We start from the raw sequence: 25,189 nt of genomic DNA, 5'->3' as shown, positions 1-25,189 counted from the left end.
GTGAACTGCCTTGTTCCCAGCCTCATGCATCATCAGTCGAATTGACAGCTGAGTGCTAACCTTATTCACACTTCCAGCCCACAGGATGGGGGTAGAAGGGTGGCTGGGGAGGGGCTGGGTAGAAAGCAAGGAAGGTTCTCCTGGAAGTAAAGGAAAACCTAGGGAAAAAGAGCAAATGATTATGACAGGACAGTCCCTTGGCACCAAAGCTAGAGAGTTACAAAGAGGCGGGTTTAGGTCCTTGTTTTGGTCTTTATTAGCTCAATGACCATGCATAATTTACTTCCCCTTTTGTCTTCCTCCTCTCATCTGGAAAACAACGATGATTACTATCTGACTCACAAGGGCATGATAAGGGCACTATTTTATAAACCTTAAAGCAATATATAAAGTCAAATCATTTTTATTCTTGTTTTTATAATTTTCTCATCCTTTTAACTTTATTGAAACAATTATAGATAATACAAGTTATTGTCATACTATTCTTACATGTTTAATTCTCTATGCAGGTGGCTAAAATTGTTTATTATTGGTATTGGAGATAGCAGGAGCAGGATAGAAGTTGTATGACAATAGTGGATAAAATGTTAAGCTTAGAGAAGAGACCTGAGTTCAAATCTCACTTCTGATATTTCCTAGGTCAATGGCAAACATTGGCTTCCCTCCTTAGTTCTGGGTTTTTATCTTCTTCATTTGTAAGTCTAAGGAGCTAGACTTGATGGTTTCAACTAAAGACTCTCAGGCTCTAATGATCTTTGCTTTACAGATCATCAGAGGGTGGTCAGTCTAAGTATCCATAATACTATTAGCCTGATGGGGTCTTTCATGGGCCCCGTCTAAGAGAAAATCAGCAAAACTCTATCTGAGTGGTTTACTCAAAAGAATAAAAATCCCTTGTTTTTTTCACTTCCAACACCATAGCTCTCAAACTTGTCAGACATGTCTTTCCCAGTCTGGAAAATGACTAGTTGGGTTTTGCTTCCATTGGCCTAGCCTCGGTGGAAGGGGAATTACATCTAGTCAGTTCTCAAGCATCCAAAGCCCTCAAAATGAAGGAAAGCATCAGCTCTCGTCACTGAGTTCATTCAGACAGATGAACAGAAAAGCAACTTTCCCCAGCTGATTATATAAGCTTGTTTCTATCAAGGAGGCACAGAGGGAGAATCAACAAGGAACTTCAAGATGTTTGCTAGTCCTTGGCAGAGATCTCAGTTTCCATAGAAGAGAAAGTTCCTGTGTAAGATGATGGGAGGGAGGACTGAAGGAGAAGAAGAGGTGGGGGAAGGAAGAAGAGAACAACAATTTTAAAAATTTAAGCTGTATTTGCAAGACTCTGTATCTGTTCAGAGCATCTGCCAAAGCCCAGCGAAGTCATTTCAGAATATACTGGCTTACACCTATTCACATAGTAATCCTTGTTTAGGGTATTACAGCACAGGCAATATTCAGCAAGGAAAACACTTAGGAAAGAAAAACCAATTAGTATCTCTTCTTGCAAAAGCAACGTAATTTTCTTTTAAAAATTCCTTGGTACTTTCCCTAAGTCTCAAAAAGATGCCCTTCGATGATTATTTTCCAGTTGTCTTCAAAAGTACCCCCGGCAGATTCCCCTATTTTCATGAATCACGATCACCGCCTAACACTGTGATCTTCTTTCAATAGTTCTGAATCCTTGATGGAAATCATCTTCCTCATACATCTTCTCTGCCCCCTCTCACACATAGTTCTCACATACTCCCTTTAAAGCCATTGCATCTAGACCTGAGATAGAAAAACAAATGAGCAAATTAGAATTATGTATGTATATTTTAACACACACACGGCAAGATGTGTGTGTATGCATAGTGATATGAAGATTTAAAAGCGATTATAGAAGCTTCTCTATGTACATAAAGCACAGGCCTGTAAACTAGACTCTGGGTTCTGGTCTACAGGGAGAAATAGAAAGTCAATGCAGGTCAGAGCACTTTTCCTAGAAGAAGAAATAATTCTGCTTTTTATCTCTCTCCCTCTCTCTCCCTCTACCTACAACATTCAACCTCTACTACTCATAGCATCCCCAGGCCTTCAGGCTCTGATCTACTTTAGGCCTATAGCAATAAAGATCTTGGTGAACAAATAGATATCCAGCCAACCCCCAGAGCTAATCTTAACAGTTTAGTTCTCAACCTGCCAGATTAGCCTGGGAAATAAAAATGCTTAGCAAGATGGCTGGACTTCCACCAGCGGGAAATATGGGAATTCTCATCTTGCTACCTCCATTTCCAAGAGAGGTCCTTCTGAATGGCTGTACCTGATTTACCCCATCTTCTTAGTAATTCATCAATCAGAATGCACATTTTCCTCTCCCACCCAGAACCGAAAGAAAGATAGATTAGAGAATCTGAAATCCATTGGGACAACAAAGACTTGCAACTCAGTGCTGGCAACTGGCACCAATGATCTATGATTCTAAAAGCACCTGAAAGCTGAACCTTGGTAGGAGTGGAAGGAATACTGACTTTGAAGTGAAGACCTAGGCAAGTCACTTAATCTCCATGAGCCTCAATTTCTTCATTTGTAAAATTAAAGGTTTAACTAGACCATCTCTGAAGTCCTTCCCACCTATATGATCTATCCTCACTCCTATTTTTTCAGATTCACAAAATTCAGAGTTGAAGTAGATCCCTGTAGCCACACACATACTGACTTAGAAAACCACATGTTAACATTATTTATATTGTATTTTTATTTATTTTAATAAACATTTTGCAATTATATTTTAATTTGATTCAGCCTCACTTTGGAGTTTTATGGATCAAGTTTGATACCTTTGATCTATTCCAGTCCTCTCATTTGACCTATGAGGAAGCAAATACTGAGAAATAAAATATTAGTTGAGGAGTGTGGTATCATGAAAAAAGACAATGTTCTCTTTGCCAATGGTGTGAATCTCAAATAGAAACATATCCCTGTAGTCAAATAATGACCTACAACAGAGCTTCTTTAACTTTGTCCACTAATGACCCTTTTCCAATTGAGAAATTCTTACACAGGTATATAGTGTGTATATATATGTATGTGTGTGTGTGTGTGTGTGTGTAGGTATATAAAATATACCATATATACATATATATATATATATACATATATATTATAATAGGTATATAATAGGTGTACAAAATAGGTATACAAAATATTCACATATATATTTATTATAATAGGTGTATAACTAGGTATACAAAATAGGTATATGAATAGGTACATAATAGATATATAAAACAGGTATGCAAAGTAAACATTTACTGACAATAAGTCATACTTTCACAATGTTCACATTAAGGTACAAGATCCCATATGGGATCGTGACACACAGTTTAAGAAGCTGGGACTTAGAAAACTTCAAATTCACCACAAATTGCATTTTTATTAATTAGTTATTTTAACAAACTAGTTATTTTGTTAAACAATTGACTGTGTTCAGGTGAGGAGTCAAGGAACCTTGTAAACCCTCTGTGAGAAAAGAAACCTCAGAATCTTATCTCCCTATCTGGACCACTGCCATATTGATCAGAAGTGCATGGTCCTACTGTTTCTGTCTTGATTTTATCTATTCTTTCCACTTTTGGGTGAAGGAATATTGGAGATAACTACAACCTCATGAGTTTGGAAAGGTCAAGAATATAAACCATTAGAAGTCTAGGCGTATATGCCAGGATATTCCATAAGCCAAATAATGAGAGGCAAAACCCCTGGTGAACTGTTTCAACCAGCATGGATCAAAAGAAGCCAAAGACTTCTGGTGGCTGGTAATGTTGAATTCAGAAGTGAATTTGGTAGGGCAAAGGCCAGGTAAAAGTTGCTTTAAGCCTACTTTCCCAGAGACCAAGGTGATATAGGAGAAGAGTATATCTTTAGAGGTAAAATGGAAATCCTTTGTAATTTCTGTTCTGTATTCTTCAAATAAATATACTCTTAACAATAAATATCCCTTCCTAAGAGCTTTTCTTTTCATTTTTAATCATACTTGGAACTAGGAAACTTGGGTTTGGGCACTACAACTAATACTTACAAGCTATTAATCACCCATAAGCCTCAATTTCCTCATCACTACAATGAGGTTCATAGTATCCGCATTAGTTGCTGCACAGAGTTCTTGCAAGGAAGGCACTCTAAAAAATGTGAGCTCTTACTAATACCTATTTCCCTGAGTTGTTTCACAGCAAGTTGAACCTATAAAGAACTCTATAAATGTGATCACCACAGGCTTGTTAAAACCAGGCCCTGCCCTTGGGGAGATTGCCTTCTAATAATCCTAACTATAGCTCAAGTTTACAGAATCCTGGATCTCAACCAACTTCAAAGCCCTTTCATAGATCTGCTGTTTGGAGCTGGCCAAGTTCTAGACCCCAGAGGGCTTGGGATTTCTTTTCAGTTCTCCTTCCCTCAGAGGTCTGTGGTGGCTTCCTTAATTTTAATCCAATTAAAGAAAAAAAAAAAAAAAACAGTGACTTTCTAATGCTTGTGGAAAAGGGCTGAATGGACAGCATTTTAATCATGGTATGTAGATAGATTAATTCCTTTCCTTTGTCTAATACATCTGATTATGAATTGTTCTATTAATGCCAGACAGACACAGATGGTCTACCTGTCTGTCCTAATCAGATTTCCCAACTCTAATCTCTGTAACTCCTTACTTAGTCTTCTCTTCCAAGCTGAAAAACCCAACTTCCAGAGCTAGGAGGATGACTTCTCCTCTCATCCCACAGCCCCAACCCATTAGGGGTTGTTCCAACAGAAGAGAGATCATCTCAATGTATACAATGTATAGTTCTTTGACCCTCCAAATGCCAGGCACCAGAGAGCCATTGCAGCATTCTCTAACCTGCTGATGCTAGAAAGATTGAAGCAGAAGGGGGAAGATCAATACAAATTAAAAGCAAATTAAAAACAGTACCAAGGGCCAAAGCACGTAGTTGAAAATCCATTAGCTGCTGATTTATGGTTTGGTGACCCGTGATTGTTTGCTGGGTGATAGAAGTGAGCATGAAATCTATTAGCTTCTTTGGTGTGTTTGGAGAAGTCCATACAGCTCTGGAAAGTATTTCTCATTTAGAGTAAGTTGAACAAATCCTCTCTGAACATAATCCTCAGAAAGGATGGGTATTAAGTAAAGAAGCTCTAAGACAAGAGGTCCTATGGAAGGTGGAGCAAGAATGAAGGGGAGAGAGAGAGAGAGAGAGGAATAAAAGGAGTTAGCAGGACAGAAGTTTAGTCAGAGCACTTCTAAGTAGAAAGTCCTTGGAAGGAATGGTTCTCCATAAGTAGTTTTTACTTATTGATCTTTTTCTTTTTTTGTTCTGTTTTGACCTAACGATAAAAAAAATCAGTTGAGCAAATGATAGTGAATACATAAGTACAAAAAAACCTTAATTTATATTCATATTCATAAGTATGTCTATATATACATACTATATATAGGGAATTATGTTAAGTTGTGGGGATATAAATAAAAAAGTGAGACAATCTCCAATACTCAAGGACTTTATATGTAATGTGTATGTAAATGCATATATACATGTTAGCACAAAAATCTTAATGCAGTGTTAACTTTAATAATATAATAATCATGGTAATAGCTAACATTTCCATAGTGCTCAGTATGTATAAACTAAACACTTTACAGTTAGTATTTCATTTAATCCTCACAGCAACCCTGGGATGTAGGTGCTAATTTATTTTACATATGAGGAAACTGAGACAAGCAGGTAAGCTGACTTGCCCAGGGTCACACAATTAATATGTATTTAAGGCTGAATTTTAACTCAGTTCTTCCTGTATCCAGGTCTAAAGCTCTAGCCACTATGCTTCTCTCTATAGGTACATACATATACATTTGTACCCATGTAAACATATATACATACACATACCTATATGTGTGTATGATATACATATACATACTTAATATATATGTTTATATGTCTATATTCATATATATGTGTGTACATAGACTTAAAGGCCACCTTTTATACTGGTTGCTGTCCTTTGCTCTCAAAGAGGATCAAAATCGCATCACTATATTGAAGTCAAAGTATAATGTGTCCAACTGTGGCTGATCAAACCAGTATGAGCTTTGAAGTCTACCATAGGTCAGGCACAAATAGTCCATTTGATAAATTTTTGAGCTACCTTGTATATACACTCATACAGATGCACAGTTGTATATATGTATTTTGTTTTGGTCTGGGAAGTCATAGGAAGGAGGAATATACCCATAGGGCTTATTGGCATTCCAGATAAGTATGGAATTAGTTGAAAGGCTGGCCCAAAAGAAGTCATTTAGTCCTTATGAGTTCAATGTCAACCTGAAAGGCATCTTGTGGAGAGCATTTTTAATCAATGGTCTGGATGAAGGTCCAGTGCCAAGATGATACAGTAAGAAAAGAAACACTGAAGTCTCTCCAAATTCCCCCCAAAAAAAAACAACTAGAAAATCACCTAATATTTGATGTAGGAGCAGGGAAGCAGTTTATCAGCCCATTCAAAAAAGGCTGTCTTACTGGGATGGTAGGGGAGTAAAGTCCAACAGCAGCAGCAATGACAGCAGTAACCACTCTCACAGCAGAGGGCATACAGCAAGACTCTAAGTCAGGAGAAATCCACTAGTGAGGCCCTACCCTCCTGCCAACAGGTAGCTTCCTACGTGAGTGATCAGTCTGTGCAGTGTAGCAAGACAGAAGAGAGTGACCTCCCCTCCACAAGCCACCAGCAAGGCTTTGGCTCCATTGCTGACCAGTAGTGAAGATTCAACTCAAAGATGGCTGTTGGGGCAGACCCACAACAAAATCCTTCCTCCAGGACTAGCTACCAGAAAGACTCTGTTACTACAGCAACCAAGCCGAAAGGCTCCACTCCTCACATACTCAGGGGAGGCTAAAAGAGAGGGCCTACATCTCACCCTCAGTACATATCAGTAAAACCAAGCAGATAAGCCCTGAAACTCAGTGAAAGTCAGCAGTAAGACCCTGAGCCCCAACACAGAGTAGGACCAGAGCCCATTTCACATAAAAAAGCATTAAGTCACAAAAAGGCAGAAAAAATGAGCAGCCCCCCCCTCAAATTTGAATATAGAAAGTTACTATGGGGACAGGGAGGATCAATGCCTATAATTTAGAAGATAATAATATTGTCAAAATGGCAACATAGGAAGCCTCAAAGAAAAACATCATTTGGTCTCAGATTCAAAAAGAATTCCTGGAAGAACTTAAAAAGGATTTTAAAAAGCAAATTAGAGAAGTAGAAGAAAAATTAGGAAAAGAAATGAGAGTAATGCAGGAGAATAGTGAAGAATTAATAGCATGGGGAAATATACTGAGGAAAATAATTCCCTAAACAATACAATTGGTCAAATAGAAAAGAAAGTACAAAAGCTCACTGAAGAAAAGAAAAGTCATTAAAAGTTAGAATGGGGTCAGCTGGTTGGTGTAGAGAACAGAGCATCAGCCCTGAAGTCAGGAGTACCTGAATTCAAATCTTGCCTCAGACACTTACCACTTTCTAGCTGTGTGACCCTGGGCAAGTCACTTAACCCCAAATGCCTCAGCAAAAAAACAAAAAACAAAAAATAATAGAGAGTGGAATGGCTCTGAGACATCAAAACATAATAAAACAACATTTTTAAAAGAAAGTTTAAGAAAAGAAAAAATTAAGAAAATGTGAAATTTCTCGTTGGAAAAATAAATGACCTAGAAAATAGATCCAAGTGAAATAATAGAATTATTGGGCCACATGAAGTCTGTGATGAAAACAAACAAACAACAACAAACAAACCCTGGACATTTTTCAAGAAATTATATAAGAAAACTTCACTAATATAGTAGAACTAAAGGGCAAAATAAAAATTGCTATCCCATGAATCACTACCTGAAAGAGATTCCAAAATAAAAACTTCTAGAAACATCATAGTCAAATTCCAGAGCTCGTAGATAAGAAGAAATCACTACAAGCAGCCAAAATAAACAATTTAAATATCATGGAGCTACAAGCAGGATTATACAGGTGTTGGCAGCTTCCACATTAAAGAACCCTATTATTGGAATATGATATAGCAGGCAAAAAAGTTAGGACAACAACTAAGAATCATCTATCCAGGAAAACTAAATATAATCTTTGGGGGGGGGGGATATTTAATGAAATAGAGAACTTGCAAGCATTCACAATTAAAAAAAAAAAAAAAAAAACAGAGCTCAGTAAAAAAGTTTGATGCTCCAGATCCAAAAGAAACTTAAAAAGGTAAAAAAACCATGAAAGAGAAAAAATAAGAAATTTAATAAGATTAGACTGTTTAATTATCTCTATAGCAAAATAATATTTGTAACAACTTTATTGCAATAAGAGCAGTTAGAAGTATATGTAGACAGAGGATATGAATATCAGGTGACTTTGTCAGGATGAGATCCCCTCAAAACAAAATAAAGTTGAGAGAAAGAAAAGTGTCCTGGAAAGAAGAGGTGGGAGACTGAATGTTGTAAATTAACCCAGATAAAAGAGGCATGAAAGAGAGGAAGATAGGATTTAGGGGATGACAGGGAAAGCTTAAATCTTACTCTCATCAAAATTGTCTCAAAGAGAGACTAACATATACACTCAATTTGATTTAGAAATCTATCTTACCCTATAGGAAGTAAAAAAAAAATAAATAAACAGGAATAACAGAAGGGGGAGGAGGAAGAACTTAATCAAAGGGAAAGTAGATTATGGAAGGCAGTGATCAGAAATTAAACACTTGCAAGGAGGGAAAAATGGGATGAGAAAATATATTTAATAATGGACAAAAGAAAAAGAGCATAAAATTAATTGGAAATTAAGTAATTAATCCCAAAATATAAGTGGATCAAGAATTGATCACTTCATTGAAGAAAATGACAAGATTGAGACAGTGTACCAAAATTTACAGAATGTAGCCAAAGTGTCACTTGGGAAAAATTTATATCTATAATTAATTATACTAATTAAATATAGAAAAAGCAAATCAGTGAATTGGGCAAATAATTTTTAAAAATAGAAAAAGAGCAAATTTTAAAAATCTCCATTTAAGCAAAATACAAATAAAATTGCCCTAGCTGTACTAGACCCAGAACTATATTATAAAGCAGCTATCATCAAAACCATTTGGTACTGACTAAGAAACAGAGTAGTCAATCAGTAGAATTAGTTAGGTTCTCAAGACACAATAGTCAATGACTGTAGTAAGCTAGTGTTTGATAAACTCAAAGACCCCAGTTTCTGGGGGAAAAAAAATCACTATTTGACAAAAATTGCTGGGAAAATTGGAAAATAGTATGGCAGTAACTAGGCATTGACCCATACCTAACACCCTATACCACGAGAAGGCCTAAGTGAGTTCATGATTTAAACACAAATAATATAAGCAAATTAGAAGAGCAAAGGATGATCTGTCTCTCAGATCTGTGGAGAAAAAAGGAATTTGTGGCCAAAGAAGAACTAGAGTGCATTATAAAACGCAAAATGGATAATTTTGGTTATATTAAGTTAAAAAGGTTTTGTACAAACAAAATCAATGCATACAAGATTAGAAGGGAAGCAGAAAACTAGGGAAAACATTTTATATCCAAATGTTTTGATAAAGGCCTCATTTTTAAATTATACAGAGAATTGACTCAAACATAAGAATTCAAGCTATTCTCCAATTGATAAATGATCAAAGGATATGAACAGATAATTTTCAGATAAAGGAATTAAAACTATTTCTAGGCATAGGAAAAAATGTTCCAAATACAACTTATCAGAGAAATGAAAATTAAGGAACTCTGAAGTATCACCATACACCTCTCAAATTGGCTAAGATGACAGGAAAAGATAATGATAAATGTTATAAGGGGATGTGGGAAAACTGGGACACTAATACATTTTTGGTGGAGTTGTGAACTGATCCAATCATTCTGGAGAGCAATCTGGAACTGTACCCAAAGGGCTATGAAACCGTGCATACCCTTTAATCCAGCAGTGTTTTTGCTGTGTCTGTAAAAAAGGAAAAATGTTTGATAAATATTTGTAGCAGCCCTTTTTGTATTGGTAAGAAACTGCAAATTGAGTGAATGCCCATAAGTTGGAGAATGGATTAATAAGTTATGATATATGAATGTTATGGAATGTAACAGGATTATTTCAGAAAGGCCTGGAGAGACTTACATGAACTGATGCTAAGTGAAATGAGTAGAACCAATGGTACTTTAGACACAACAAGATTGTGTGATGATTAATTCTGATGGACTTTTCAACAATGAGATGATTCAGGCCAATTCCAAAGACTTGTGATGAAGAGAGCTATCTACATCCAGAAAGAAGACTATGGGGACTGAATGTGTATCACAACATACTATTCATTTTTTCTTGTTGTTTGCTTGATTTTTGTTTTCTTTCTCCTTTTTTACTCTTTGATCTGATTTTTCTTGTCCAGCTAGAAAAATAATAACAAAATTTATCTGGAAAAACAGTATCTCAAAGATATCAAAGGAATCAGTAAAAAAAAAAAATGTGAAAGACAGTGGCCCAGCCATACCAGATCTCAAACTGTATTATAAAGTGGTAAATATTAAAGTAATTTGGTAATGGCTAAGAAATAAATTGGGGGATCAATAGAATAGATTAGGTACAAATTACATTATAGTAAATGACCATATTAATCTAGTATATGATAAACCCAAAGATAAATGATGCATAGTAAAATGAACAGAAACAGGAGAATAGAAAACATTGAGCACAGTAATAGCAATATTGTTGGAGGAAGAATGGTGATTGACTTGCTATTCTCAGCAATACAGTAACCCAAAACGATCCCAAAGGACTAATGATAAAGTATACTATCTGCCTTCAGAGAAAGCACTTATATTTTTTGAACAAAAACTGAAGCTTGCTATTTTTCATTTTTGTTCTTTCATTTTTTAAAACTTTTATTTGGATTTTCTTATACAAAATGACTAATATGGAAGTGTTTTACATAATTGCACATGTATAACTTATATCTTATTGCTTACCATCTCAGGGAAGGAAGAAAGAATAAAATTTGGAACCCAAACCTTTAAATAAAAATGTTAAAATAAAAAAAATGATTTGAATGAAGGCAGAGATGGTATCCTTATTAAATTTGAAGATGGCACAAAGCTGGGTAGAAGAGCCAAAATATTGTATTACAAGATCAGGATCCAAAAGGATTTTTACAGGCTAGAATACTGGGCCAAATCTAAGATGAATTTTAATAAGGATAAATGTTTCATACTGTTTTTCTTTCTTTTAATCTGATTCATGTAAAATGGGGAGCATGACAATTTGTCTGAAAAAGATCTGAGAGTTCTAGTGGACTGCAAGTATAATATGAATCAATAGTATGATTTGGCAGCCCCAAATAAAGCTAATTAAAAGCATTAAAAGAAGAGTAGTGTCTAGGACTAGGGAGATGATAGTTCTGTATTTGTCTTAGGCAAACCCCAGATAAAATGTTTTTTTTTTCAACTTTGGCCACCATATTATCTAGAAGAAGTGAACCAGAATGGCATAAGAGTTCAAGTCATAAGAAAATTATTTAAAGGAATTGGGATGTTAAGTTTGGAGAAGACTTAGACTGGGAAGATGCAACTCTTCGAGTAATGAAAGGAAGCTAAACGAAAATTGTCTTGGACCAGTTGTTCTCTAAGGTTTCTCCCAACTGATACTTTTTGATTCCATAATACTACATGGACTGTATGGACTTAATATAGTATATACTACATATATATGTATACATATATATATATACACACATATATATATACACACATATATATACACATATATGTGTGTATATATATATATATAGTATAATATAGTATACTTAATAATCTAGACCATAAGAAAAAAAGCAATGGGAAATGAAGTTGGAAAAGTAAATTGGAGCCAAATATAGATGACCTCCTTTGGGTTAGGAAGCAATTATTTCTTCTTGGTTTTTTGTAACAATGAGGATGATAATGACAATGATGATGATGAAGTCAGTCTAAGGAGTTTCTATTTTATCCTGAGACAATAGGGAGCCACAAAAAATATTTGAGCAGGGGAAGAATATAGTCAGAACTAAACCTTAGGAAGACTATTTGGCAGTCATGAAACAACATTCTACATATATTTTTCTAAAATGATTAAAAAAAGAATCCTATTTTAAACTTCACAGTCATCAGAAAGACAAAGTTATTCCAAAGTCACACAATTCATTGGCATCTCTAGCAAATTTACCTTTGCGGGGCAGGTCTGTTTGGACATTTCATTTTCAGCAGGATTGTTGACATCTCATTTCAGAAGGATTGTTCATATCAACATCAAGTGAAGGATTTTACAGAAAGAGCAAACTTACACATGATTATTTTTTAATTAAGTAACATAAGAAGCAAATAATCAATATAATTTTAGAGAAGAAAAGTACCTTCATCTAAAACAAAAGCCTCATTTTAGAGATAAAGAGACTGAGGCATAGTAAGCATTAAGTCCTTACGATAGAAATAGAAACAGAGTGCTTATATTCTAATAGGTGAAGGCTATATATAGGACAGAATTGAAGTAGAAGTAGAAGAGTAGCCAGTATGGAAGCCTTGTAAAGAAAGTCCCATGGAGATGAGTTAGTAGTGCAACCTAGAGAGGAATAAAAGTGAAATGATTTAATATAATCATAGAATACAAGTTGGAAAGGACCTCAATTCAACCTATGTCTAAAAAGGACTACTTACTCTAATGTATCCAGTGAGTAATTATTCAATTTCTGCTCAATCTCCAAGCATGTGGAATACTCCACCTCTTAAAAATAGTAGCTAGGTAGTGCAGTGGATAGACCACCAGCCCTAAAGTCAGGAGGACCTGAGTTCAAATGTAACCTCAGACATTTAACACTTTCTAGCTGTATAACTGTATAACCCTGGGTCTTTTAACCCCAATTGCTTCAGCCAAAAAAAAAAAAAAAAAAAAAAAAAAAAAAAAAAAAAAAAAAGCTAAATTTTCAGAATAAAATGAGTCAAATCTATGAATAAAAATCATTTGCCCAAAGTCACATAGTGAATGAATAAAAAAAATGAATAATGTTGAATTAAAGTGAGAGAATTTTAATTCAGACCTCAAATCCGAGGCTCTTTCCATCGACAATATGCATCTCTCCAGGCAGAATGAGGCAAGTGCTAAAATTAATGAAGATTAGGAACTCAAAAATGGGCTAGAAAGGTTCATGGAAAAAGAGGAATTTAATCTGAATCAAAAAACTATATTTGTATACATAGAGAAGATCACAGATCTCAGAAATCTTTAAAGGGTCTCTGGGGTGATCTATTCTTCTTATTTTACAGATGAGGAAACTGAAGCTCAAAGAGTTTAAGTGATCTTTTCAAGGTCACACAAGCAGCATGCATCAGAGACTGGTTTTTAAACTCGGTTATTCTGACTCTGAAGATAACACTTTTGGCCATGTATTATTACATGTACAAGTTCAGCCTCTTATAGCTTCCTTCATAGACCTAGGGCCAGTAGTATTCCCCAGAAGCCCTTGGGGTTCTGAGCAGCTAAACTGTGCTGCTCTGCATCCCTTCCCACTCCCTATCCCAAGGTTGTCCTTACTTGGCTTGTCAAGGGCTTAAAGTATCTAGAAGAGCTCCAACCTCTCTCCTACTGATCTCTATTCCTTCACCCCATCCCTCTCTTGTCATAGGCTTCAAACCACCAGCCTAACTTCTTATCCAGCCAAGTAGCAAATTTTCCACTCATAGAAAATGTTTTTAAGGAATCAGTAGTTTGATTTACAATAATCATATCCAGTAATTCTCCTGTTGCAAATGCCAAGCCTTCAATACAGGCTTCCCCTTCTCATATCTTTTCTCTCTCATTTTGTACCTGAAGGTGAAATTCATGCTAAGCAAAAAGAGGCCCTTTTGTATCCAACCCAGGAAGCTTCTGAGACTTGAATGCTGCTGCCTTTCTTTTTTCTCATTTTTTTTGTTTTGTTTTGTTTTTCTTCTTCACCTGATCAATACCTTCCCCTTCTGAAGCTGCACAGCCGGCCTGGTTGCCATTCTCTCCTTGCATTTGATTGGCTGTGAAGAGGGAGGCAAGGAAGGGGGTCAGACACTATATTTAACCACAAAGATGATTCCTTCTCCTTTACGTGACCAGGAGCTCCGGAAAGGCTTTGACATTTCAAGGGACTAAAAGCAAGAACAATTCCCATTTGTCAGGCTGAGGGAGTGGAAGGGAGAGGACACTGTTGGGGTAAAAGAGATGCAAGGATCAGACATTTTGTTCCAGGGCTGGTGGTGAACTTTAACTTATCTTGGAATAGGCACACAAGTGCACTTGACATTTTTTTCTCCATGAGACTCATGGAGTTAACATCACTTACAGATTCTAGTCTAAGATGGATCAACAGTTTATTCACCTGCTCACTGAGTTCTAATTTTTCATAGTCCTTTTCCTTCAGTTTTTTAATATAAACAGGGGATTAACTACTGAGAGCCTCAGGGCACTAATATCTAGGGAAGTATGCTTTCTCCCTGTATAGACAACAGCAATATTTTTCCTTTCTCCATGATTCTCAGTACATGATGCATGTACTATTCCAGCCAAAACTCTAAGGTAATGGGACCATGGCACACCTTCATCCTGTGATCCACTTCCCCCTTAACCTTTAAGTCATCAACTTAGATATAGGAAGGATCTCAAAATCCATCTAATCCAATCCATTTTAAAGTTTATGAATAAGAAAGGTGGGAAGATGGGAGCTGGGGAAGGGAATAAACCAACTATTTGTCAGGAGCCATATTAAGCAATCTATAAATATCTCATTCAATTTCCACAACAACCCTGGGAAGTGAGTGCTGTTAATATTGTCATTTTATAGGTAAAAAAAAAAAACTTAAGTAGACAGTGGTTAAGTGACAGGTAGTAAGTATCAAAGGTCAGATGAACTCAGGTCTTCCTCTCCTCACCCAGAATTCTATCCACTAGACCATACAGCTGCCCCAGCTAGATGAGTTTTCAAAGGTTAAGTGATATGCCCAAAGTCATATTGTTATTATCAAAAGTGATATTATAAGTAAGCTTGATGCCAGCTTTCTGTTAATCCAAGCTCACTATCAAGATACAGATTGCTCGAACTCAAAGGTCATTGAATAGTTAACAAACTGGTAAAAATGGTACCAAGGATACCATAGTACTTAATTTCTATCAACTGGGACCCCCTCATTTCCATATGGAACTGATCATTCATCAGAGCAGAGTATGATCATTTATATTCTTCAGACACTCATAAAGTTGAAGAGGCAGCAACCTCCCATGTATGCCTCTAGTTACCTAGAACTCAAGTTAGCACACCCAGAGACCAGCATGAAATATAAGGGAGGTATAAGCTCCACAGCATCCCTGACCTATTTTATATCTTACTTAAATACCTCCTGTGATAGGGAATTATTTCTACTTGGGAATGGTTTTAATTGGTAGGAAATTTATTTTAGGATCAAGATTTTTAGAAAAAATTAAAGCCTTTTCATATGAAAATATACTCTAAATCATTATTGATTAGAGAAATGCAAATTACAACAACTTTGAGGTACCACCTTACACCTCTCAGATTACCTAAAATGACAGGAAAAGACAATGATAAATGTTGGAGGGGATGTGAGAAAACTGGGACACTGCTGCATTGTTGGTGGAATTGTGAAATGATCCAGCCATTCTGGAGAGCAATCTGGAACTATGCCCAAATGGCTATAAAACTGTACATACCTCTTGATCCAGCAGTGCTATTACTAGGTCTATATCCCATGGAAATCATAAAGGAGGGGAAAGGACTCACATGTGCAAAAAATGTTTGTAGTGGCTTTTTTTTTCTTAAATAATTGGGGTTAAGTGACTTGCCCAGGATCACACAGCTAGGAAGTGGTGTCTGAGACCAGATTTGAATTTAGGTCCTCCTGACTTCAGAGCTGGTACTCTGAGCCACCTAGCTGCCCCAGTAGTGGTTCTTTTTTGTGATGACAAAGAATTCAAAAGTGAGTAGTTGTCCATCAAATGGGGAATGGCTGAATAAGTTATATGAAAGTAATGGGATATTATTGTTCTATAATTGTTCTATATTGTTCTATAAAAAAATGATGGCCTGGAAAGATTTACAAGAACTGATGCTGAACAAAACAAGTAGAACCAGGAATATAGTTTATACAGTAATAGTAACATTGTGTAATGATCAACTATTAAAAACTTGGTTCTTCCCAGTTCAGTTATTCAAGTTATTCAAGACAAACCCAAGAAACTTTTGTTAGAAAACACCATCTGCATTCAGAGAGAGAACTATGGAGACTGAATGTAAATCAACACACACTATGTTCACTTTTTTTTTTAATTTTTCTTGTTTTTTTTTTCCTTCTCTTTTGTTCTGATTTTTCTCTCCCAATATGATTGGTAAAGAAATGTGCATTTTAAAAACAATTAATATAAATGTATAACTAGAAAAATAAAGAAAACAATAAAAAATAAAGAAAAATTAAAAAAAAAGTTTCCCTTAGCACATCCACTCCATTCTTCTTTGGGCACTACTCCAGACTTTCCAGGCATCTTTATCCACCACAACTCAACAGTCTTTTCACCATAGAAGATTATTCTATAACTGTAACCCTTTCCTCTGGTTGGTTCCTTCAGGAATATTTTTTTTAGGAAAGTGTCCAGGATAAATATTTTCACTCCTCCACCCTGATGCAATTGTATTGAGTACTGGACTTGGAATTGTAAGAACTGAGATCTTCCCTTAGACACTTACTAGTTTGATAATCTTATGAAAATCACAAACCTCTCTCTGTCTCCTCCCTCATGTCCTCTCTTCCTTTATCTGTCTCTGTCTCTTTATTTCTCTCTGTCTCTGTTTCTGTCTCTCTCTGTCTCTCTGTCTCTGTCTCTCTCCTGCCCTCTTCTTCTCTCCTTCCCCACCCTTTCCCTTTTTCCCTTTCCCTATCTCTCTCTTTTTCTCCTCTTCCTCTTACTGTTTCTCCCTTTCCCTCTCTGTCTTTTTCTTTCCCTCTTCCTTTTTCTTTCCCCTTCTCCTTTTCTCCCTCTCTCCACTTTCCTTTCTCTCTCTATTCTTTCTCTTCCTTTCTCTCTTTCTTTCTGTCTCTGTATCTCCTGTCTCTATCTCTCTTCTCTCTGCCTTTATTTTTCTTTCTCTCTCACACACACATACACATGCACACATACACATAATTCATGGGCAAAATGGGATTACTAATAATAATTGTTGTTCTTAAGTTTTTGTGACCCCATTTGGGGTTTTCTGGACAAAGACACTAGACTTATTTACTACTTCTTTCTCCAGCCCATTTTACAGATGAACAAACTGAGGCATATAGAATTAAGTGACTTTCCCAGGAACATATAGCTACTAAGTGTCTGAGGCCCAATTTTAATTCAAAAAGATGAGACTTCCTGATTCTATGTCTGATGCTCATCTATCCATAGCTGAGGTGCAGCTGGGCATAATAATAGCACTTCACAACTTCCTAGGGTTGTTTTAAGAATTAAATGAGATAGTATTTATAAATTACTAAGTAAAGTACCTGGTGCACAGTAGGTGCTAGGTGCTTAATAAATGCTTGATTCCATTCTTTCCTTTGTCTTACTTCCTTTGTCAGTTTCTTTTTATAAATTGTCTTCTATTAGAATGGAAGTTCCTCAAGGACAAAGGCTATATAATTATTTTTACTTTTGCCTCCCAATGCTTAATGCATGGAATATAGGTGCTTAATAAATCCTAGCTGACTTGATTTGAGCCAAATCTAACTCAAATGGGAATTTTTCTTCTCCTGACTGCATCTGCTCCATCCTCCAAACATTATGGTCAGAGACCATCCCTAGGGAGAGCTAAGTCATTCATTCATGTTGTATTTTCTGGAACCATCATGTTCACCCTCATATTCTACTCTGTTCCCTCAGCAATAATGTTCTTAAAACCCATCAATCAGGGGCAACTAGGTGGCACAGTGGATAGAGCACCAGCCTTGAATTCAAAAGGACCCGAGTTCAAATCTGGTCTCAGACACTTAACACTTCCTAGCTGTGTGACCCTGGGCAAGTCACTTAACCCCAACCTCAAAAAAAATCTTCCAATTTCTGAGAGTTAGATCCAAGGTAAAGAAAGAAATGCCAGCTGGGTTATGTATAATAGAGATTCTATTACCATTGAGATTTCTGTAGTAGCCATGAAGGCCTGGCTGGACCTTTGAAACAGTAGTCACTTGGACTCTGGCAATACCACTAAATGGTTTAGTTAGTACACTGGCCACAGCTATAAAAATGCTTCTAGGAGTATAAGGACAAAATGACATACATTGGATTACCAGATGGCCCTACCATTCAAAGAAGTCATAATGATGTGCTCTACATGGTAGGCAGCAGAATGGCATGTACTCCATTGTGTTCTGGTGCCACAGAAGACAAATTATATTGGAACAAATCAGCATCCCACTTGCTAGGAACATTTCAGTGTGGATGGGACTGACCACCAAGGTGGCAAATTCTGAGTATCTATGAAATGTGCTAAAGACAGGAATGCTTTTATTATATGTTTATGTGATATTATCAACCCTCACAAATCAGGAGAGAACTACATGTAAGAACAACTTTATAGGAATAACGACATCTAAGGAAAACTTTTCTTTCTATAAAAAGTGAAAAGACTGACAATAACTAGATATGATGTGTCCCATTGCTATAAGTGATCTCTACATATTTGCCTCACAATCATTGTCCCTTCATTTTAATACCACTGTTGCCAGAGACCTTGTGGGGGAAAGTGAGTTTTCACTTTGGGGGATAATATTTTAACTACTATTCTTGCTGTATCTTCTCAGCAAAATCACTTTATTAAAACCTAATTAAATCTTACTGGCCAATTGTCAATAAGAAAAGTAGTGATGGGGGTTTATATGTGTCACTCCCTTAGTTTACCCTGAGAATCCTGAAATGCAGTAACAACTATACTCTCAGGACTCAGCCTGTTAATAGTTTGGAGGATGGAGTAGATGCAGTCAGGAGAAGAAAAATTCCCATTTGAGTTAGATTTGGCTTAAGACAAGTTAGCTAATGCAGTTAGGAACTGAGGAATACCCCCCAAACAGGTGTAGATTTCCTATGCAACATCTATTCAGTCAGATATAATGAATAATAATGCTTCCTTAATTGTAACAAGTGCCTAGAGATCTTTAGGACTCTCTAGGTTGCATTTTTAGGAAGTATGAATAAAAAGTACCTTCTTAATTTTCTTGACTTGTTGAAGCTTCCACCAGAATCTAGCCAATGATGCAAGAGTTCCTGTTAGATGTTTGGCAAAGTCTTTACCAAGGCTGCCCCCTGCTACTAGAAACATGAGCTAATCTTCAACAAACATTATTTTTATTTTTGCTACCACGTTGTGCTTTTCATTGCCTTTATGTCTTTGCAATTTGAATCCATAGATGTATCAGGCTATATTTGCCATAACCAGTAGGACTGTAAGATCCTCAAGCCAAGATCATGATGTTATTGGGAACAAAAATTTTATAACTAAAAAACAGGGAGGTTATATTTAGTCATTTAGTGATAGTAGCTGCTCCCTGCTGCCTAGGGACTTTTTGCATACCTAATTGGCTTATTTACATCTTTTCAGTGGAGATCACATCTCCATGGACCAAAATAGAAGAATTTGGTTTAGACAATAAAAAAATAGAGCTGAAGGAAGAAGAGGATTTGAAATGGGTTTTACTTATCATGCTCTACCAGATGCATGATTATTTGATTGCTGTATGGATTCTCACAGAGAAGGTCATCAAGGCTGGACAGAAAGAGGAAAAAGGTAAATCAGCCCCCTTCCTGCTCATGATTAAGAAGCCTGTGCTGGTAGAAGGCTCAGGTTGGGATCCCTGAAGCTAAGGTAGTAGGCTTGAGGAAATGACTGAGGGACTGAATAGAGTGACAATAAAATCATCAGCTATTTAGAATGGTAGGAGGAAGAAAAGGAGGAGGTAGCAAAGAGGCCTTTCAGAGGTCGTTCTGGGACTAACCAGAACCTTGAGATTACATCAGATTGAATTACAAGTCTAACTAATTGTACTCTGCCAACTAAATGAAATTGAAGTCAAATAGCAGGCAGAGAAAGGATTGTGGGATATGTCCACTGCACATGTGGAATAGAGAGGGCTGATATGGGAAATTCTCCAATGAGAAACTCTTTTATCTCTTAGCTGGGTTTTCTCTAAAATTCCCTAGAAGAGATTGTTCAGTCATTTTTTCAGTCATTGTTAGAATACACGGGAGAGCTGCTGGAATACACAGGAGCCAGTGGCTACTGGAGATCCAACCCAGTATGGATCTCCTCTTATGAGAAGATGGTACAAGGAAACTGAGAGGTCGTTGCTATTCTCTGACCTCTCTGACTGAGAAGCCATTGCATTGTCTGACCTCTCTCCTCTTCCCTCTGCCTCCAAATTATCTTATTCCCAGTCCATAACACCTGTGTCAGCAAAGGCTGCCCTGAAACCCCTTCCAATGTTATGATCCACAGATGTGGAGACTCTCAGAGAATTGACCTGTCTCTTAACAAGTTATGTCTAACCCATATGGGATTTTCTTGGCAAAAATATTAGTTTGCCATTTCCTTTACCAGCTCATTTTAAAGGTGAGGGAACAAAGGAAAACAAGGTGAAGGGACTTGTCCAGGCTCACACAAGTCCTAAGTGTTTAAGGCCAGATTTGAAATCAGGTCTTTCTAACTCCAAGCCTCTTACTCTACCCTGTCCTTAGAGAGGATAGAGATGACAAAGAGGAGAATTGCAGCTGGGTGGAGAGTATATTCTTCAGAGGCTTCAGGGATGATAACAAGATGTTGCCCCTATCATGAAAGACAACCTGCATGGACAACCACAAAGGAATCAAGACCACCCTGGATAATCACTGACAATACCAGGAGCTCAACTGCATATACAAAGTCTTCAACTTGTCAAAAAAAAGTCACAACTAAGTCATAAAAGCTGCTTTACATATGTAAAGCATACCTTATCACCACCACCATCAATTTCAAGCAAATTGGAAATTTATTAGAGTAGAAAATAGTATTTACAGAAGACTTTGTATGGAATTAACACAGGGTTCTCTTTCTTGTTTTCAGCTATAAGGACTACTATTTGAACCTAGCCACCAGAAGTCTAATATTTGACACTCGTTCAGCCATGTATAATTTCTTTATCCATAACAACTTTTTAGAAACCTACTCGATTAACTAAGTCATATTGTCTAATGCTTGTCTGTCATAATTATTTCTTTAAAGACCATCCTTTATTTGGATGATACTGCTAATGATACTACTAAGATCCTGCAGGCATTCACAGATCTTTATTAGGACTTTCTTTTCTTCCTATTGGAATTGTAAGCTTCTTTCATTTAATCAATTTTTTTCCTACTAATTATGGCTCCCATTTTTCTCCTTGATCAATTCAGATTATTTAAGAAAATAGAAAACATGTAATATGTCATTGTAGGCTATAAGGATTAAGCACCTATTGAATACCTACAAGGTTGAACCTGGTTTCCAGAATTATACAGTGGGGTCTCACTATCTTTTTTTTTTTTTTTTTTTTTTTTTTTTTTTTTTTTTTCTGAGGCAATTTGGGTTAAGTGACTTGCCTAGGGTCACACAGCTAGGAAGTGTTAAGTGTCTGAGAGCACATTTGAACTCAGGTCCTCCTGACTATTCTATCCACTGCACCATCTAGCTACCCCTCACTATCTTTAATAGACCAACTGTTAAGAAATCCCTATAGAACAAATACATTTTTGTATAATAATAATAATAACTCTGCCCCTCTACCCTGAAATCAAACTCATTATTTTTATGATGAGAAATAGGAGGAAAATGGAAACAATTGCAAAGATGGTAAATGCTAGCCAGGGTGATGTAAAGTAGATTCTCCCTGTGCTCCAGGATAACTATAATACCTATAAAAACCTGACAGAAATACTTCTAAGGACAAATATTAAATACTGTGGTGGCAGAAGCACCTTGAGAAAGCTAATATCCTGAAGACCTATAAGAGAAAACATTGAAAGATTGCATCAATATGTGTCTGGTATAGACTGTAGAAAACTTGAATATCAAGTTGCCTAATTAAAGGCAAGAAAATAAATCATGCAGGATGCAAATCATTAAACAAACATATATCAGAAATTACTGATATCCTTGATCAACAGTTTTTTAAAAGGTTATAGCAATATAAGTCAAAGCAATGCAAAGAACAAAATAATTCAATAATAATCAGGAGTCATTCTATAGAATTTTAGGAAAGAAAGGAATTAGATGAGAGATTTCACATCATTAGAAACTGATCCTATTAAAAAGAATGAGAAAAATAAAGTAATAGTACTATAAAAAGCCAGTTATTTTTATCAACCTGTGCAACAGTTCACAGATTATTATGAATACTTATTCCTTTGATAATAATAACAATAATAACACTCCCAAAGACCAGCCTATAGTTATTGCCACAAGATATGGGAAAGTTGGGGTAACAATGACAAAGTAAATGAATGCCAGCTGAGAAAAGTGGGTGTGAAGAATTTCTAGTTGTTTATAAGATCAAAAGAAGCCCAACACAATATAAAGCCAAGTAAAATAAAAAACGAGACAGCTTGCGTACCATTACTGTAATGAATGACAGAATGATTATATCAAGGAAAGTTGCCAAAAGTTTTAACTTCTCTAAAAAACTAGAAAGTGGCAGATCCAGTTAAGACCCATAATTATTGGCCCAAATGCTTCACAGTGATGCATGAATTACAAGCAAAACATTTAACCATCTTCTTCTCTGATTTAATTCTGATCACATGTTTCTTAACAGAAGGTATCACATATTTATTACCAAAAGTTGAGAATATTAGTGACCATTCCAAATATAGTCCTAGCACACATTTATGTATTTTATACTTGTACTTGTACTGCTCAAAACCCCCCACTGTAAATACTTATACGAAAACAATGTATTAACTGAGGAGCAAAATACATGTGCCAAAAATTCCCAGGGGGTACAAAGAGCAATTCTATATCAATTCAGTGATTATGGAATAAGGGACTCACAGGCTTTGCAACATTTACAACACTTTTATTGATTATTGCAAAGCCTTTTAACTCAGTCAATTTTCATGTACTGAAAATATATAAATTAGATCCAAAAATAGTGAACCAGGTCTTCTGACTTCAATTCTCCTGTCTTTTTTGTTGTATCACAAAAGGAATCACGAAGACAAAAACAAGAAAGAGACTTCCCATATAAAACTTTTATTTTACGAGGGAGACAAACACACACACACACACTAAATCCTGAGTAATTTCATGGCTAATTTCATTAGCCACTGGAGAGCATCAGGAAAGGCCTTCTAAACAACCTTTTTCTATGTGATCATCAAATACTCTATCATTCTCAGATTCAAGTCTCATATATTTGCAATATATGAATAATCCATGAGTGTAGAATTGAGTCAGAAGAATGGTATGGTAGTTATTATATTGAATATGGAGTAAGAAATATCTGGGTTCAAGTCCCTTCTTTAATATTTCCCAGCCATGCCATGATCTTCTATTTCCTTTATTTTTAAAAAGATGTTATTATTCTTGAGTTGCTTCAGACATGCCTGATTCTTTGTGACCTCACCTGGGGTTTTCTTGGCAGAGATACTGTAATGGTTTGCCATTTCTTTCTCCAATTTATTTTACAGATAAGGTAACTGAAGCAAACACAGTGTTAAGGGACTTGTCCAGAATCACACAGCTAGTAAATGTCTAACATTGGATTTGATCTCAGTTCTTCCTGATCCTACATCATACACTTATCTACATCATAACCTGAGATTAAAATAAAGTCCCTTCGAGCACAATAACCTTAACTTCACCAATATTTTCTTAGACTTTGATATAAAAATCATGGAGCAAAGGGAAAAAATTCATAAGATTGATTAATCAATAATCAAAAAACATCTATTAAATCCTTACTATATGCTAGGCACTGTGCTAAGCAGCGGATATGATAAAGGTTTGAATCTTGGCTCTGACACTTAAGTATACTTGTGATCTCAAAAAAGTCATTATGTCATTCTGAGCTTTTATTTCTTCTGCAATAAAATGTAGGGATTGGATTTGATCATTTCTAAAGGAGCCTTTCAGCTTTGTCATGATTTCTCCACATCTGCCTTGGAAGCAAGGAGAACACTTGTGCTAAATTGTTGACAAATTACAAATTCTTTGTCTATGCCTTTCTAGAATGAGAAAATTGAATCCTAAACCATTAGAGGTTGATGAAAAGGTGAAATATAATAATAAAAGCTAGCATTTATATAGCATTTTAGGGTTTGCAAGGCACTTTGCAAATATTATCATATTCCATTCTCACAATCACTCCAAGGAATTAAGTACTATTGTTATCCCCAATTTACAGATGAAGGAACTGAGGTAAATATAGCTATTCTCTCAATCTGCTTTATAATATGATGTTGGGCATATAAACATAGTCAATGTGTTATAATATAGAATATCTGGAGGTTGAAGAGGAACTTAAAAATCATTTAATGCACCTCCCTCATTTTACAGTTGAGAAAAATGAGGATCAGTGAGGTCAAATGATTTCCCTAGGCTATGCAGTTAGATAAGAAAGGCCTGACATGGAACAAGAATGCAGATTTCTTGATCTCCATCTCAAGGAACTTTCTTACATCTAGATTTTCTTTAAAAAATTAATATAAGTGAATTTGCAAATGGTTCTTTTCTGCCTACTGAAGTCCCCAGGTGTAAGCAGTTATCACAAAAGAGGACAGATACTCTGAAATCCAAGGAAGACCAGATAAGACAGAGGTTGGTACCAAAAGTCCTCCATGCATATTAGAAGCTTCTACAGCATTGAGAGATGGATTACTCAAAAGAAGCTCCATCTCCTTGCAGATGTTTCTGAGACAGTCCTAATTGACAGCTGAGACTCTTGGCCAGACTCCCATGTGGTTCCTCCAACATTAGCCTTGTTCCTCACTCTGATGGATAACCTAACATAGAACCTATCATATGGTGTTACATTATACCATCGGGTCTAATCCAGTATGATGTGTAGCCCTGAATTATGTCAGG

The 25,189-nt window shown here is 36.1% G+C and overlaps 1 long non-coding RNA gene across 1 annotated transcript in view; it reads right to left on the bottom strand.

Annotated features, from left to right (window-relative positions):
- Nucleotides 1-1,686: 1,686 nt before the first annotated feature.
- The window catches only part of LOC141541061 (uncharacterized), a 37,403-nt gene continuing 13,900 nt past the window's right edge, over nucleotides 1,687-25,189 (bottom strand). Inside the window, exon 3 of the long non-coding RNA XR_012481640.1 lies at nucleotides 1,687-1,761. This is a non-coding gene — a long non-coding RNA (uncharacterized LOC141541061). The remainder of the gene's footprint in view (nucleotides 1,762-25,189) is intronic.

This window comes from Sminthopsis crassicaudata, chromosome 4, assembly GCF_048593235.1.
Source record: "Sminthopsis crassicaudata isolate SCR6 chromosome 4, ASM4859323v1, whole genome shotgun sequence".
NCBI lineage: Eukaryota > Metazoa > Chordata > Mammalia > Dasyuromorphia > Dasyuridae > Sminthopsis > Sminthopsis crassicaudata.
This window is presented reverse-complemented; position numbering and strand designations above follow the sequence as displayed.